Here is an 18086-nt window from a genome sequence, read left to right as displayed (position 1 = left end):
AAAATTTAAAACATACACTACTTTCTGGATATATAAAAGCATTGTGGTTTAATCAATACTATTAATAGATACCAGAAACTTCATCTCATATTCACAGAGACACCAGCTGAAAAGTCTTGTTTAGAGATCTGTTTCCTTGTGTCTCCACAACCCCCACTAACTGTAATTGCCCTCAGATGTGCATTCCAAGGATAAAACACACCACCATCAAAGCCACAAGATTATCAAACTGCTATTTTAGGGTGCTTTGTTCTTAGGGTTTCTCTACACCCTATTTCTCCAACAGAAAAAGTGTATATACTTCCTTCAGTTTCCAACTGGGTTTGTATTCAATACTTGTTTTAAGCTGTAGGTTAAAAGTATTTAGAGAGCTGTGTTTTGGACCAAAAAATCTGAAAAATTCCTCTTCTAGACTTCATACAATATGTACAAAAACAGAGAGAGTAATTTGCTAATTTAATCTGTAAGATGCATATACATTCTGATACACACCTTCTTCCCCTTTTTCCTTCCAAATTTAATAACTTATTATTTAAAAAAAAAAACCTTTTATCAAAGGTAAAATAAAGACTGTTTTCTATGTGACTCTATAGCTACATTGACCAATGTCTTGGATTTTTCAGTTTTAATTTCAAAACTCCTTTTCTCTTGGCCTCTGTGGTATTGAATATAAAAATACTTTCCAGACTATAAATAACTTTTTTTGTTTGTTTGTTTCAGAAAATGCAATCAGCATATTGATGGTTAAAATACTGCCCATATTCCTTTTTCACAAGTCTTCTGTCTTCACCCCGAGAGTATACTCACTACTCCCCGTCTCTCTGGAACAGATAGACGTGGGCAAACACACAAAAAGAACAATGTTTCACAGGGGCGAGCACTTTAATATAGAACTTATTGTCCAGTTTCAAGTTTTGTTTTTCAGTGGTACCTTGTAAACCCAGATGAAGGATCAGAAGAAAAGACAACACAGGTGTGCCCTGAATGGCAGACGCCATCAATAACGGGGTGAGTTGCTTTTCTGCTTGTGTCTGTTGGCCTCTGGACACAGTGGAAAGTCATGTGTGAAGGATGCTCTCAGCCCCTTGGCCGCCCGTGGGAATCATTGTAAAGCAGTCTGCCAGAAGGAATGTGTGAGCAAATGACAAACGGTACCTGACTCCAGGGGAAAATAGACTTTGGGAAGCTTTTAATGCCAAGTTTTATAATGTTTAGGATGAAATACTGCATCAGATTTCTCATGAGGATGGAAACGACCTCGGATCAGTTTAACAAAAGCACTTTCCAGCAGAAGAGACCATGCTTGAATAGAAAAAGAAAATATCCAAGTACTTAAAGTTTAGAGAGGGCTTCCTTGTCTTCCTGTTCCTGGTTCCACACTCTCTCATCCTGACTTCTGTTCTATAACTCCCAGCCATCTTCATCTTTAAAAAAAAATCCCTCTATATGGATTTTCTAAGTTGGTCCTCTGCCTCATTGAACTCAAAAGTTCCCTAATGATTTTCATGCCATGTATCCCATTTTGGGGGGTTCAGAAAACATGGGCACCATATTTATATCTAATCAATCATCAGTTTCTTCCTGTCCTTTGTCTTTCTTCATCTCCATCTTCCCCTTTTTGTTCTCATTGTCACCATCTCAGTCCAGATCTTCATTTCCTGCCTGGATTAATGCTATTCTTTTCTTACTATGTTCATCTAATTGATGAGAATAGAAAAGGCGGGATGGATGCAAAAGATATTTTCAAAGTAAAATTCACGTGACCTGGAATTTGGTGTGGAGATGAAGGCATCAATGATAATTCTTAAAGAATTCCAGCCTCACTTCGGTGACCATCTTTCAGGAAAGAAGGTAAAGAATTCTGCTTTTGATAACTCAAAGCACTACACTACCATTTTAACCACTTAATTTAATTTCTTAATTTAATCCAAGACTCTGATTCTAAGGATCTCCCCAGATTTGTGCCTCCTTTGACATCTGTCCACAATGACCTCCTATGGTTGTCTATTTATTCTGACACAAAAGCATATATAAAATGAAAAGGTAGAAGTAGTTGTATTTAAAGTAACTTCCAGTCCTAAGTACTATGAATTTCTGGATTGCATTGTTAGGAACTAAGTGATTTCACATCTATCTACCTACCTACTTACCTACCTATATCTTTTCTCTACTTCCTAGTTACATCACTGTCTATTTCAGAGTTGAGATCTTTTCTTGTCTTTTGCTTTCTTCTTATGTCTCATGAATCTGATATGATAAAGGGAACAGAGTAATAATTGATAAATACTGATCAGGCTTCAGTAATGAGGAAGGGGATACACTAAGTATTCACAGTCTATTTTATTTGTTATCTCAGTAAATGAGTTGACTTGATGTTACTTTTCCCTGCTTGGGATTTTCTATTGATGTGTGGAGAAGAGCCTATTTGATGTATTCGGCAAAAAACAAGAGCGGGTAGAGAAGGGAGAAAAATAATGTCTTCAGGCCTTTTGAGGGTATTCCAGAACCTGCCTTCCCTTGGTTGTTGACGTGGTTGGGCTGATGACCCCGAAATTAGAGCAGTTTAGGTTTCCTTGGCGTCCATCAACTTTCAAACGAAGAGAATGTTTTCACAACAGCTTAGTCTGAAGAAAACATGCATGAGAAGCCAGTTTATTTTAATGTCTAAACTATACTGAGCTGCACTTTTAGAAAAGTGAATCAAATTTTATCAGTTTACTTTTACTGTTTTGAAAATAATACAGGCTCATTACAAAAAATTTAGAAACAAAATGGGACTGAAAAATTTCACCTATAATCCAGTTACCCCAAAGTAAACCACCAGTCCCCTTGAAAAAGATATATATATATATATGTAATCATACTTTTAGAATGATATTGGTACCTGTTTTTTCTTAGGTAACTTTTTAGGGCTTCGTAATACTATGTTCAATTGCCACAAGTCATCTCTGCAAAATCCTTGTTGGACATTTAGGTGATACTTAATTTTTTATTATAGTAGATAATGCTATAATGAGAGTTCTTAAGCTTTTCCAGTAATTAGGATTAATTTCTTAGGATAGATAATGCAAAGTGAATATTTTTTAATGTCATACTAAATTTTGCCAAATTGGTTTTAAAAAGTTCTTCCATCAGTATGTATGTCTTTTTCTTCTCATGCTTATCAGTGCAGAATCTTCCTAGTTAAAAAAAAATTCCTGGTTTTATAGGCAAAAATTATGTTGTATTTAGTTTTCCTTGATTTCTAGTGATACAATTTCCAGTTCTCATCAATATTCTCTTGTTGAGTGCCCTCTTTTATGGATTATTTGCATATATCTTTTGGCTGCTTATTTATCACAACCTCAGTGGTTTTTATTTTTTATTTTTTACAGAATTGATTTGGTAGACTCTTCATTTGTTGAACATTAATCTTTGTTATGTATATTTTGAATTCTCGCCTGTTGTTTCCCTTTTCACTTGGCTTATTTTTTCTTAACCTGCAACACTGTTAGCATTTATATAGTAAACTCATAATTCCCCAACTTTCTTGGTAATTAATACAAAATTCTAGAGGTTGGGGTATAGCTCAGTGGTAGAGTGCATGCTTAGCATGCACAAGATCCTGGGTTCAATCCCCAGTACCTCCATTTAAAAAAAGAAGTAAAATTAAAAATAAATAAAATAAAAATAAAATTTATTTAAAAATTTTAGATTCAGCTTAGAAATTTACCTTCTCTCCCAAAACATTGCCCCCACCCCTCAACCAAAGATTTAAAAGAGTGTAATTAGCATTTTTTATAGGAAACAAAAATCTTGGGAAATAAAAAAATTTATTCATATTTGGTTATCTCATCACAGTGAAATCATTCAGAAAAAAGATTTGTGATTTAACTTTTCATTTCCCCCACGGTAGCAGGGTTTCATAATGTTTTATATACAGGAGTCATGCCTTGGAGCAATGTTTCTTAACTTGGGGTGAGGGACATCTGTCAATGTCTGGGGACATTTTTGATTGCCATGCCATGGGGGAGGGGCATGCCACGGTCATCTAGTAGGTAGAGTCCTGAGATGCTGCTAAACATCTCACAGTGCACACAACAAATAATTATCCCGCTCAAAATGTCAATAATGTGGAGAGATCCTGCCATAGAGTTACTGCTATTCAGGATGATTGTTTATGCTGTATCAGTGGGAGAGAAATTTAATGTCAAATAATTTAAAATCCACTGTTTCTCTTTTCTCCTTGTCGCTCTTTTTTCTTTATAGAGAGTCTATTACTTTTCACTCCACTTTCCTCAAGTATTTTAATGTCTTCCTTTTGCTCCCCTTCAGGAAATTGGCCGGCTTAGGGAAGTGTGTGCATGTGTTGGGGCTAGGTTGGTTTAATCCTCCTTCCTGTGTTAATTTTCCTGCAATGGGGATCTGATTGTGGACAAACTTCAGATCATGTGTGATCTCTACTCTCTTTTCATTTTTCATCCCTTTCTTGTTTGGAGTGGAGAACCTGGAAGTCACGAAATTAAAAGCTGTGGACATGATGTGTTTGCATACAACTTAGAGACATGTCACTGCATTTGGGCTGGGCTTGTTCTTCCAGGCTGCCCCCAAGTCAGCTTGAATGAAGGGAAAGGGGTGAGAAAGCTCTGTCTCATCCACGTTCCTTGGCAGAGAACCCACAGTCAAGTTTGGGAGAGTCAGTGCCAACCCAACAATCCAGACGTAGGAATAGAAGAGGAAACAGTCAATAGAAATGAGGAGTTATGTAGAAGCAGAATGGTAGTACAGGGGGTGCCACAAACTGCTTTGGGACATCAGGGCTAGTTCTTCAGTCAGAAAACAGGGCCACAGCCTTTATTTAAGTGTGTTCCCACTACACAGGATGTTCATTCATTTTATGTAAAAACCAACCATCTTAGCCACCAAACAAGCAAACACACAAAACAAGTTCTTTTTGCAATTGAAATTTGAGAGCAATTTAAATAGGTTTAGACACATTTAAATAAAATTAAACTAGGTCCTTTGTCGTAGGACTTCCAGAGGCTTCGATAGAACAACTTGCCCTGGGAATCTGGAAGAGGGGCTGATGGACTCCTGCTTTCTACACTTATTCTCCCCTTGAGTACCCTTGGGTTTCGTCTTGCAGAGCTGGTGCCGTATGAGTGGTTTTCATCTGTGGCTGCTGATTTGAATAACGTTGGCTGTGTGAGTGGGACTTAAAGCCCCTGGGCTTTCCACCCTCCAGCTTCTGACTGAATTGGTCTGGGTAGGGGCATCAGCTTGTGTAAGAAGCTCTCTAGGTGACTCCATAGGCAGCTGGGCATGAGAACCCCTACACGCATGGAACACACTTTGGGAAGAACCACCTGAGATAATGAAGGACAGTGTTTCCAAACTTGTCAGTTCAGAAGGATCATCCGAGGGCACGTTCATTATTTATTCCCAGGTTCATTCTTGGAGATACTGATTCAGTCAGTGGGGTAGGCTCCAGGAATATGTATGTTCAGCAAGCCCTTTGGGTGATACTTATGCTGAGGAACAGGATACTGTTCGGGCCTTCAGTGGCAGTGCCTTAAAAGCATAGTGAGTGTGGCTGGTGGACAGGAAGCTGTCCAGCACTGGAGCTCTGTGGTCTCACCTGTCGTGCCTCTAAGGGTCTATCTTTGATCCCTTGCAGGCCCGTGAACCTCCAAGTTTTTTTTTTTTTTTAAACAAATGAATGTATTCATCCATAAGGGCTTTGTGAGTATTCAGCATTCAAAAGCCCTCCCTTCCTTCCTTTCAGTCTCCAGGAGATTACTGGTTTCTATGAAGTTTTAGAAATAGAATTTTAGATGGTTGGTCTTGAGTATTGAAAGGCAATAGGGCAAAAGGGTGGGGAGGCCGAGGGGAGGCCAGATGGAGGCGGAGAAAGATCTCGAAGTGTAATAAGGGGTGAAAACCCGGATTGTTTGAAAAAGATCTGACTTCAGATAGAACCTTTCATATCTGCCATCAGTCAGAAGCCACACTCAGTACCCGGTGACTTGTAAATCTGCATAGTCTAGAGATGAACTTCAAATTGGGCTGATCTTGAGGCAATTGTTAAAAGATTGCCTTAATCCTGTTTATACTTTTTATCTGATTTTCCTCTAGACGTCTAAAGCCCAAGTCAGCAATTACTTGAAGAAGAGGTCAAACAAGCAGGCTGAAGTTACAAAAGATTATTGCTGTTTTGGTTAAAGCTACTAGGAGCTGTTATCAGCTAAGTGGTAGGTTGGACTCTAAGGGAAGTTAAGAGTCAGAAAACACTTCCTATCTGGGCAACTCCTTTGAAGGAACAAACGCTATCTTCTTGTTATCTGGGGATCAAGAATTTGCTTATCCCGCTTGGTCTAACTGAAAGGGGATCTCTGAATGTGTCTTCTAGATTGGGAGTTCTAATAAATTTTTGTTAGGCCATTACTCAGCAAACTGTGCCTGACTCTTTGCTGGGCAATGAGACTGTAACAATGAAAGTTTAGTTACCTCCTAGAAAATACAGTGTAACAGGGGTGTCCCAGAGATGTCCATACCCCGAGGCGAGTGCAGCCACATTCTATACCATGACACCCCACCTTTCATGTGTAAAGCTGATTGGATCTGAATCAAGGGCAAAAATACATAAGACACATGTGGCACAGAACCACAAGATGAGAGTGACCAATCGTGTTCTTCTCTAGGAACTTGGAATTGGGAAGCTGAGAGATGACAGCTGTTAGCACCAGAGGCAGAAGATGAAAGGTGATGTTGAGAGTCAGGTAACACGGCACAGGCTGGGGTGGGCTGGCAGGCCGAGCCGATGTAGGGAAAGCTGGCTGAGAGAGAGAGAGAAGAATGGGAGTGAGGTGCAGAGAGGAGCAATGCTGCTGTGATCTTAGGATCTTTGTGGGGGAGATGGAAAGAAAGGCTTCAATTTCTGATGGCTTTTAAGTTCTGGTTCCTATGAAGCTTGTGTTCTCAGGTGCCTGTGAGGCTCCCTGCATCCTTACAACAAATCTCACTCAGCTTGGTTCGCTTGAGGGTATCTCTGCCCTTTGCAGAGAAAGTGGAATAGAAAGCAGAAAGCAGGCAGTTGCTGAGTTGTGTTAAGTGCTGGGATGGCGAAAGGACTACATGCTCCAGGAGGATGGGGGACACCTTAACAGGACTGAGGGAGGCAGAGAAGGATTCCTGTAGGTGACGTGCAAGATGCGAACTGAATGGCAAGGAAGAGTTGGCTGGGCAACCGGGATTGGAAAAGAATTAGGGAACAGCACGGGCAGTGGCTGGGTGATGAGAGGAAACAGGATTCTCTCAAGGAAACTTGAGAAATTTAGAATGAAGGCAGAGATAATGAGTTAAAATGGATGAAACTGGAGAGAGAGAGACAATGAAAACCCTAGGAAATCATGTTCAGGAATTGAGAACTTCTGAGGCAGAGGGGAAATATGTCAGAATGTTAAGGAGAGGGCTTCAATAATATGATTTGCTTTGAAGAAGCCTTACTCGGGCAGCAGTGAGGGAAGACACGTTCGGAAGCCAGAGGACCAGCTGGGAGGGTTTGCAGCTCTCCAGCAGGGAGGTGATGAAGTCCGAATTAGGACAGTGGCAGAGGGGATGGACAGAAGGCATGGACAGAAGAGTGTGGACCCTGGGGTGGGGACTTCCAAGTGGGGTTGCGAGGAAACCAGGGCAGACAAGTCACTCTGAATATCTATATTCACTGTGTCCTGTCCGCAAGGACTTTCACAAATGTAACAACAGCCAAGATACCAAAATATGACCTAAGAGAACTTGCAATGATGTGGGCTTTTATGAATCCAAGAGTATATTCCTTAATATATGATCTGTCTGGAGCAAAGTTATGTGTATCTACAGTGTATTTTTTTCCCTCTCTCACCCACCGCTACCCTTCTCTACGCTTGCAGCCTGGAGGTGAAAACCCAGTGCCTTAGCTGGTGTATATCTTTTTGGGCTCGATGGCTGCACTGATTTATTATTTAGGTTAGATCTCTGATGCTTTGCATAAACCTTGCCCTCTCACCATTGTTGTTGAGTGGCTTTTTTTGAGGCTGCAGCCAATTTACAATAATTAATGTGCTCAGGACAGCAGCTGTAGCAGTCATTAATTCCTTAATCTCGAAGTAGAGAGAAATGGATTAGTTAGAGATAAATATAGCTTATGGCATTTTCTCCTGAGAACAAACCCTTTAAAAACAGTGCTTTCTGTGCAGTGTGGGGGTGGTGGAAAGATGAGAGCACTTTCCCTTCTCCTTGGGGAATTATTCTTGCAAGAAGGAAGGAGTGGGGGTGGTGAGGTGAAATGGAGGTTCATCTAAAATGAGACAAAAAGCCTGCCCCTGGACAGCACGAAGGCTTTTGTCTTCACTCCCAGGACCCCAAGACCTCTGGGTGAAGATTTGCCAATTGAACTTCCACTAGTGTTTCGTGCGCACATCAAATCTCTGCTTAGGAAGCCAACACGAGGGAGGGGAGAAAAAAAAACAACAACCCAGATTCTCTTCTGTTGAGTGAGCCATGTGTTTTAAAATGAGATGAGAGGTTGCTCAAAGATGTTAATGGAAATCTTTGCAAATACAAGTTTAAAGTTTCTTCACTCCAAAGAGTCACTCAGCCATAAATATGTGTGGGTTATTTAGAGGCTTCCAAAGGTTACTTGAAAATTGCCTATTTTTCCACAAAGAAGCGAGCTGTTTATTGCTTCAAAAACGTGTCTCAGAATGAATGTTTTTCTTCATCTAAGAAGGAAAAAAAATACTGAAATGCATGTAATGCTGGGAAAAGGTTGATTGGAGAGCAGAATGTGTCTGGGGCTAGAAATATAGGATGGCAGCAGAAAGTATGCTCCCCTCAAGCCTTAGAATTGAGAGAAAAGCAGGTGATGTTGTCCTCAGGTGACATTAACAATTGTTGGTCTCTTAGTGGGTCTGGTGAAAGGCCACACAAGGCAGGCTGTAAGGCCAAGGCAGGGGGCGTTGGGTTTCTGTGACAGAGACCTCTGGGGGCTGAAAATGATACCTCCATGAGTACTTCCTGATGGCCACCTGACAGCACAGGAGAGCTTTGCCAGGCTCTGGATGGTGTCTCGTTAATCCACAGCTGGTCCCATTGGGCAGTCACTCAGTCACAGGGCCCAGGTTTTTTTACTCTTTGAGAAATCCTATAATAGGGAACATTTTCTGGCCACTTAGGTAGCTTTACACTGGACTCCAATAAAGTAGAGGCTCATGTTTTGTAGTTCAGATACATCTTTTTTTGTGGATTGCTGGTATGGCTTCAGCTGAGACTGAATTTACGTCAAAATCAGGTTTGAGATCAGCAAATAAGTGTGCTTGTAATTCCTGCCTTGGTAGTAAGGCAAGTATGGAGGTTCCCCTTTTGGTGAAATCCTTTTCATGGAGAAATTGAAAGCAATTTGAGAGATGACATTTGTTGAGGATCTACTGTGTGCAGTGCTGTGTTAGGCACTGATGATGCAGTATTTTAATTCAGCTTCAGAATAATCCTGGAAGGTGTTTCCTCAATTTCACATATGAGTGAAGTAATTTGCCCAATTTGAACAAGAGGTTCACATACACACACACACACACACACACACACACATATACATACACTCAGGCTGCCCCACGCTGCTGGGTTCATTTGGCTTTTGAGAGCCCTGCAGGGAAACATGGCTAAGCATCTCAGTTTCCTGCAACAGCCTTGAAAGGGGAAAGTCAGTGGGAGTCATCTGGCTAAACGCCACCTGCTGTGTTGGTGTTGCAGCAAAGGATTTACAACTGTGCACGTCACTGAGCCAGACTTCCCAGGAGGCTGCAGGAAGTGTGGTCCACGCTGTTGCTCAAGATGGTGGGGTCTTCCTTCTCCTCTCCCCAAAGCCCCGAGGACTGAAACCAAATGGAATCACATGGTGTTGGTATTTGTACACTAACTGAAAAATTTATGACCCTTTGTAAAAATATAGACAAATACGTTGTCTGCTGAGAACTGAAGATAAGAAATAAACCAAGTTACTGGCTACATTTCCCACGGGTTCCACTTGAGCGAAAATGAATCATTCATGGGATGTTCATGGCGACAACCACCACCAACCTGGCTGCTTTTAGAAACTGAAAAAAAAAAGGAGTCAGCTGTTGGTTGTACTGCAGCCACTGGAAATAATAAAGCAAATTAATTTTGAATTCACACAATGGCCACGACCTCCTTGAGGATGGTTCGGGTTTGTGAGTCTGTTTGAGGAGAGGCCGTTCTCCCTCATTCACTCTGATGTTTTGAAGCTCTTGGAGGGTACCCCTGCGTAGGCAGGCTGGTTTCAGGTCTCGTGTTTTATCATATTTTACCCCCAAAGCCTGACTCAACTTGTAGGGCTCCATGCAGAGTAGTTTGTTTACAACCCTTTTTAATAAAACGGGCTGTAGATATGTCCCATTTTCACCTTGTCTACAACCTGTGGTACAGAATAGTACAATACTAACAGTGGAATTCAGTTTTGATCGTTAAAATGAATGGAAGATACACTGCTTAGCAGCTCCTCAAAACCACATAAATTGGATGTCCAACAGTGCAAAACTCCAAAGTGCATCCTTTAAACCTGTGAAAAGAAGCATTAGAGGCAGAACTTAGAATTTGTTTCAACTGAGTTGACGGTAATCCCAGACACGAGGGCACGTCCTAGGTACTTTTCATTTCTCTGAAAATTGATATGTTATGGCTAAAACCAGCCAATCGCTCTGGAGAGAAAAGCTAACACATTCATGAATTATCCTTGGGTTTTGTGCTTTAATTTAAAATTGTTTGTTGAAGTCATGCTTGATTCCACTATGAGAGTTTTGACGGACTAACTTGGGCTACCTGGTAAAAATCCAATGAAGTTAAATGCAAGTTATAAACAGTTTTCTATATTAATGCTAATTAATGATACTGATGTGAGTTGTTAAAAAAAAGAGAAAGAATTGGTTTCTTCCTTGATGTATAGATACATTTTATAAATTTGTTTTAGCTGCTTATTTGCTAGAGGTAGAAATTGCCTTTGAGGTAAGAGAAAAACTTCCAAGCTATTTCCTGCTTGGAAATCTACAGCTTACTATACTCAAACGATAGGAAAATATCCAAATTTCTGAGCTGGTGACCAAGGACCTACCTTACCAACCTCATTAGCAGGACTCCTTGGAGACAATGCTTCCTGTTACCTGTGTGGACCCGCGTTCTTCCAGCCTAGTTATTGCCTTTCATCTCCAATTTGATACCCATCCTTCCAACCTCAAGCTCCATTTGAGCTCTTTCATGATTTTATTTTTCTCTCTGATTTAGATGAATCCTTATAGCAAATGTTTAATATGACTTCTATGTCATAAAGAATGTACCTCTATACGCTGAAACTGAAGTAGTAAAGAATATAAATGTGAAGCAAGCCTCCCAAACCTCCGCTATGGCTAATTTCAAATTAAACATTGTACCCACTTAGGTCTTTTGATAGGGCAGGTGAACAGACCCTACTCTGTTTCTGAAGGTTTCCCGGGTTTCATGGGATAAAGTGGGCATCATTCTCTCACATTCCCCTTTCTTGGCTGATCAGTGAGATTGTTTTGGGGAAGGGAGGCAGGGATTCCAGTTCTGGAAAATCTTCCTGAACATCCTGTCTCAGGGGTTTGGCCTTAAATGGAAAAGACTGGAAGGAGATCTGAAGGTGCTCTGGGTTCCTCCCACTGCAGGGAGAACTGGGCATTGTGTGAATCCAAAATTAACTTGCTTATTATTTCTTGCTTCTGCAGCATAACAAACAACTGACTTTTTTTTTTTCAGTTTCTAAAAGCAGCCAGGTTGGAACTTTGGGGGTTCCTGAAGTATTTCTGGGGTTCCTCTACCCCTCCTTGTCTGCTTTCTTGAAAGGTCCATCTTGAAGAGGCAGGTCATCTCTGCTGCAGTCTTGGCTGGCTCGTCTCTTGATCAGGTTTCTCGGCTCAAGCAGCACATAGTTACCTCAGAGCAGCTCTGTCTTCTTCCACCTCCCATGCTAAGCTCAGCCAAGTTCCCAGAGTTTTCTTGAGGCCCCTGCAAACTCTTTGGTGCCACTGCAGTTGTCCTGTTTTGTTTGCACATCACCATGGTCTAGAAGGGAGACTTAACTGTCCTAGTTAAGAGAGTTACTGAATAACCGGGTAGGACTTCTGCCTCTTCTTTACCTTGGTTGCAGCAGAGAGGGGGGAGGAACTGACCCCAGTGCCACATCCTTATTGAGCAGATGGAATCTAGCAGGGTCTCCACCCTTTGCTAGGTTCTCTTTTCTTTTCAGGGGGAGGCCGGCAGGGATCTGGGTCATGTCTTAGCTTCTCCTTTCCCTTTCCATGGGGTTCACAGCTCTCTCTGTGGCATTAAGGAAGGTTCTGGCTAAAAACTTGGATAGTAAGAGATCAGTGGTTTCTAAGTGTTTGCGGGTGGCAGCAGGAGGAGAGGAGTAGGAATCAATAGGTGGAGTGTGGGGTATTTTCAGGGGAGTGAAACTATTCTGTGATACTGTAATGGGTAATACATAACGTTATTATTATTATAAAGACTATTATATATAATGTATATTATATAAATTTACATATATTATACATTACTATAATGGAGAATTATGATATGCAATTGTCTGTTTTTGTTGTGGGGGGAGGTAACTAGGTTTATTTATTTCCTTATTTATTTTGATGGAGGTACTGGGGATTGAACCCAGGACCTCGTGCGTGCTAAGCATGCGCTCCACCACTTGAGCTATACCTTCCCTCCTTATGCAATTGTCAAAACCCACAGAACTGTAAAACATAGCGTAAGCTCCAATGTAAACAATGAGCTTTAGTTAATATATCAATATTGGTTCCTCAGTTGTAACAAGTATATCACAATAGAGCAAGATCATAGGGGAATAATACTAATTACTAGACCTGTGAAGAGTAGGAGGTATAGCTCAGGGGTAGAGCACATGCTTGTTATGCACTAGGTCCTGGGTTCAATCCCCAGTGCCTCCATTAAGGGAAAAAATTTTTAAAATAGACTTGTGAAAAGTCTAATATTAATAATATTAATAATAGGGGAATCGATCAGTATGTTGTACACCTGAAACTAATATAATGTTATATGTCAATTATACGTCAGTTTAAAAAAAGCAATTACAAAACAGAGGGGGAAAGGGAATGTTCTGGCTAGCTTTATGCATGCCCACACTTTTCAAAGTCCTTGCCTTCCACCTCATTTCCTGAGTAGGGGCCATGAGCTTTTACACCAGTCGTGTTCAGACTGCTTTATTTGACCTGCTTGCATCAGACTGTGGGTCCTCTGTGAATGGCCTCCATCAATTGCCCAAATAGTTGACAGAAGAGTTGGAAGGGTTGTTTATTGTGTGTGATGCATTTGGGCCCGCGAGTATGAGTGTTGGTGTGGTCTCCTCACCAGATGCTTCAGCTGGGTTTGTTCATGGTCCCAGCCACCCAGGTGCTCATCTAAAATAATCCCAGGGCCCCAGTGTGGTCTTTGGAAGCCAGCCTGCCTGGGATAGAATCCTGATTCAATGACCTACCAGTTATGTCTTCTTGGGTAAATTCTTAAACCTCTCTTTTCTTCAGTTCCTAATCTGTAAAATGAGGATTATGATAGAAATTTGTTATGGGGATTAGATGAGATAAGGCAAATTATAGCTTACTGTAGGTTCTGGTAAATGTTAGTTTTTTTTGACCCTGGTGTGTGTGGGACAGGGTAGGGGGATGTCACTCCACACAGGCCTCCATGATGGCAGACGGTCATCACCTACTGGCCTAATTTATCGATTCCTCAAATATTCATTGAATGCATATTATATTATATGATCTCTGTTTTAGGTCCTGGGGCAAAATTGAGCAAAAGCATTCATGGCCTCTGTTCCCATGGAGCTCAGAGTCTAGTGGGGGAGATAGACATTAATCACAAAAACGTGTGTAACTGAAAACCAGGATACGTGTGCTAAGAAAAGTATGTGATACTATGGAGTATTTAACAGAGCACTTGATGTAGCTTGAAAGATGGTTAAGAGGAAATCAGGTGAATGCAGAGGGACCTGTATGTGTAAAGGTCCTGTGGCAGAGGTAACCATGGTTCACTTGAGGAATTATAAGAGCACCAGTGGGGCTGGAACCCACAGAAAAGTGTGGGATAATTCTATGAAATAAGACCGGCAAAGTAGATATAGTAAGTAGATTAATGCTCTCCCCCACCCCCCAGAGGTATCTATGTCCTAATCCCTGAAACCTGTGAACATGTCACCTTCCATGGCAAAGGGACTTTGCAGAAGTAATTAAGGCTAAGGATCTTGAGAGGGGAGGTTATCTTGGATTATCTGGGTGGGCTCAGTGTAATCACAAGTGTCCTTATAAGTGAAAGAGGGAACCAAGAGTATCTGAATGAGAAGGGGAGGGGGAGAGAAAGAGAGAGAGGGACAGAGATTGGAGTATGGTACACTGCTGGTTTTGAAGATGAAGGAAGGAGTCCACAAGCCAAGGCATGCATGCGACTTTGAGAAGCTGGAAAAGGCAAAGAAACAGTTTATCTTCTAGAGCCTCTAGAAGGAATGTAGCCCTGCTGACTCCTTGATTTTGGCCTTGTGAGGCCCATTTTAGATTTCTGACCTCCAGAAATATAAGATAATACATTTATGTTGTTTTAGGGTGCTAAGTTTGGGGTAATTTGTTTTACAGAATAAGAAACGAATATGGAAGCTAATATCAAAGTTCATTCTTACAGGGTCAAAAGTGCTCCTGCTTAGAGTGCCCTTTGGGCCAACTAGGGGTAAAGGACTGGCTGGGGTGGGTGTGGCCATCCTGAGATAAGGGGAGGGGCTGGGCATTACTGGGAACAGAGAAGAGATGAATGTGAAAGATCATGAAATGTAGCAGGATCTGGTGGCTGACTAGTTGTCAGGGATAAAGAAAGAGCATCATCATCTAAGGGTTTTGAGGCTGAAAGAGTGAGAGAATAGTGATTCAATTCAACAAGAGAGGAGGAGGGAGAGGAGGGCTAGAGTGGACGCAGGACAACAGGGCAGCGTGGTTGGGGTGGATTTAACAGTAAGCCTGATTTTATTATGTTGAACTTGGGACACTGACAGAAGAGTCAAGCCCTGGAGTTTGGGGAAATATGGGATGATAATAGATGAATAGATAATAATTAGGTTAATAGAGTGAATAATAGATGAGGAGTGGGGGTTGAAGATGTGCCTCTGGAAGATGAAGAGTGAGATGGGAGATGAAGCAATGAAGAGAAAACAGTTCCTCGAGGCAGTCTAAAGGTAGAAGGGAGACAGGAAGGTAAGCTCGCATTTACTGGGCACCTACTTCCACCAGGCATTAGAGTACATTTTAGTTTTTAAATATATGTTAACTAATTTAATCCTTATAACACCCCTCCATGTCATCCATGATGACATGGTATTGGAACCATTTTTGAAGGTGATCAGTACAGAATCAGAGAAAGTGAGTAACTTGCCCGTAATCAAACAGCCAGTAAGTGGTCTCTTACACCATGTGCACAGTTAGGGCAAAGGCAGCTGTTCCTGAAGGCAGAGAGAGAGTGACAGAGGGAAAGAGAGTTTGCCTAGTGTGGTGTTGTTGAAGCCACGAAGCAGGAGGGATCTACAGTGTCAAATGTTCCTGTTAAAAGATTTGCCAATCAGAATTCAGAATTCAGAATGATGTATCACTAGGACACAGCCTCTGGATCGCTGGGTATCAGGCGATACTCTTTTGACGTATGTTTCATTGTCTATGGTCCCTTTAGTTATAGAAGGGCTCCTAACGAAGTGTCTGTGTGATATTCTGTGATGATGTGATGATGATGATGATAATGATGAGAGAGAGAAGGAGAGAGACAGAGAGACAGGGAGGTACAGTCAGAGAAATCACAGATCACCATTCTCACAGGCACAATTATTCTTCCTGACTAGAAAGCAAGGTTATAAAATATGTTTTTGATTTTAAGATGCCAGGCCTTCCCAGAAGTACTGGTTATAATTTTAATGACAACCATTGTGGGAAGTATTTGACTTTTGGCTCAGAAGTTTCATGGTCTAGAGGAATCAATAATATATGACACATCTTTTAAATTCCCCTCAATCAGGTCTACAAAAGGCATACTTTCATGGCCCACCCACATTCAGGCAGAATCAGATGGTCTATTAATTCAGACTCGAATTAAAAACTCTCACCTCTCTTGTTTTAGCTGTTCAGGATGCAGTCTGTGTCTAGTTATTAAAATGAACACTTACAGTGACCACAGCCCTGAATCGAATACTCCATATGGCACCCAAGTGAAGGCTCTCGACATGTGCACTTTTGTCTTTGGTCATTTCAGACTGAAAATACAATTAGACTTGGCTGTCAGACAGATGAAATCTGTCATATTTCCCCTATAGGACCTGCACTTGGTCCAGATCAATAAATATAAAACCACTTGCACATAAATTGCAAACTAAGCTTGCAGCTTCAATACATGTGGGCTTAAATTCACTTGTATCTGGCATCCACCGCTTCCTGGCCAGTCTGTTTCTGTGATTAGTGCAATTTCATAGCTGGACCAGAAAAACAAGGCTGCAAACCATTAATATAAAGCAGCAGATGGCTTTGCTACACCTTCCCTGTAAGGGCAGTTCCCCCAGAAAATGGGGTTTGAGCTGCTTGCTGTCTAGAATGGAACTTTAAAATTGGGATGAGTTCAAGTCATTTCCTGAGTGTAGCTCCACAAAGCTGTTGTTATTTTTTTTCCCATTCCTTCTCGAGATTTCAGACAGAATTTGTAATAAGCTTTGCCTGGACACAACTTGTCACACGGCAGAAACGTGATTTATATACAGAGATACAAGATTCTCTGTATATGTTTTACAGAGCCAGCTTTTACTGGATGATACATACATGTTGGATTGGCTTCATGGAGAGCGAGATGTGCTTACCTTTTCTCCCGAGACCATTAACTCAGGTAACATTTATTTTGGGGGAAGGTAAACTCTAACACCTATTTCCCTCCCTCACTTAGTTTAACTTAGAAGTCAGGTTTCACGCAAAGAGAATTTTTTTTCCCAGTGTAACATGGAATTAGGCTGTAGAAGTTGCTGCCACGGGATATCAAGAGAGCAAATTAATCTAGACTATTTAGAGGCAAGAATTAGACATTTGCTGTATCTGAATAAGAAGAACATCTGAATTTTCAGGAGTTACGGTGGAATCAAAACATCTAGATTTTCAAATATGGTGCCGGCTAAGCAAAGTGATTACAAAATCAGGTCAAAGGAAAGAAATCCTCTGTAACAGACAATATAAAAAGACATGTCAAGTGCGCTAGAGGTGTAACTTCCTCAAAGGCCACTGTTCTTGGAGTTAGAATGTGTTCTGAGGATGGCTAAATCTACTTGGCTGAGCCATTTCCTTGCTTGTCTGGTCATTCTTCTTTTGGGAATTCACGGGGATCCAGTAATGCTGCCTGAATTTGATGTGCTCATGTTATAGCAGAATCTTCTCATGAGTGTAAATGAGACTGGCCCTTTGAGGGTCATTTAAAGTCAATCATTCCAAAAAGTTGGAGGAAACAATCCATATTGTGTCTACAGGGCATGTATTTTGGGGGGAATCATATGATTTGGGTAAATTATTCCTGAAGTCATATTAGACTTGAGATGTGTTTTTAATTCTAGTAAATTAAATCTAATCAAGGTTTGAATTGGCATAGACCAAGGATTACAATCTTTCAGACATTGTAGCAGGGTGAAAATTATCAGACTGGTCTAAGAATGGGCCAGAGAATGAACTTCAACCTTAAAAAAAAAATCAAAACACAACTGTTGGCTTCATTTTACTAACTAGAGATTAGTTTACATCAACAAGCTGGTTTAAAAACATCCCCTCTCCCCTGCCCCTCAAACCCAGTAATACTTAACAAGAAACAAATGAAACACTCAAATTAGGATAGTTCAAGGAAAGTCTAAAGAGTTTTATTTACAAGGGGATGGGGTTGATAGAAACCAGAAGGGATAGCTCAGGAAACTGGAGTTGCAACATTTGAGCTGTTACCACTCCTGGGACTCACAGGAGGTG

General features: G+C 41.1%; 1 long non-coding RNA gene and 1 other non-coding gene across 2 annotated transcripts in view; both read left to right on the top strand.

Moving 5' to 3' along the window:
- Nucleotides 1-930: 930 nt before the first annotated feature.
- LOC106730643 overlaps nucleotides 931-18086 on the top strand; it is a 68976-nt gene continuing 51820 nt past the window's right edge. Inside the window, exon 1 of the long non-coding RNA XR_004313817.1 lies at nucleotides 931-1008. This is a non-coding gene — a long non-coding RNA (uncharacterized LOC106730643). The remainder of the gene's footprint in view (nucleotides 1009-18086) is intronic.
- Nucleotides 12933-13004, top strand: TRNAN-GUU. Its single transcript has one exon. It is a non-coding gene; the product is annotated as a tRNA-Asn (tRNA).

The sequence above is a fragment of the Camelus ferus genome, chromosome 2, assembly GCF_009834535.1.
Source record: "Camelus ferus isolate YT-003-E chromosome 2, BCGSAC_Cfer_1.0, whole genome shotgun sequence".
Lineage (NCBI taxonomy): Eukaryota > Metazoa > Chordata > Mammalia > Artiodactyla > Camelidae > Camelus > Camelus ferus.
This window is presented reverse-complemented; position numbering and strand designations above follow the sequence as displayed.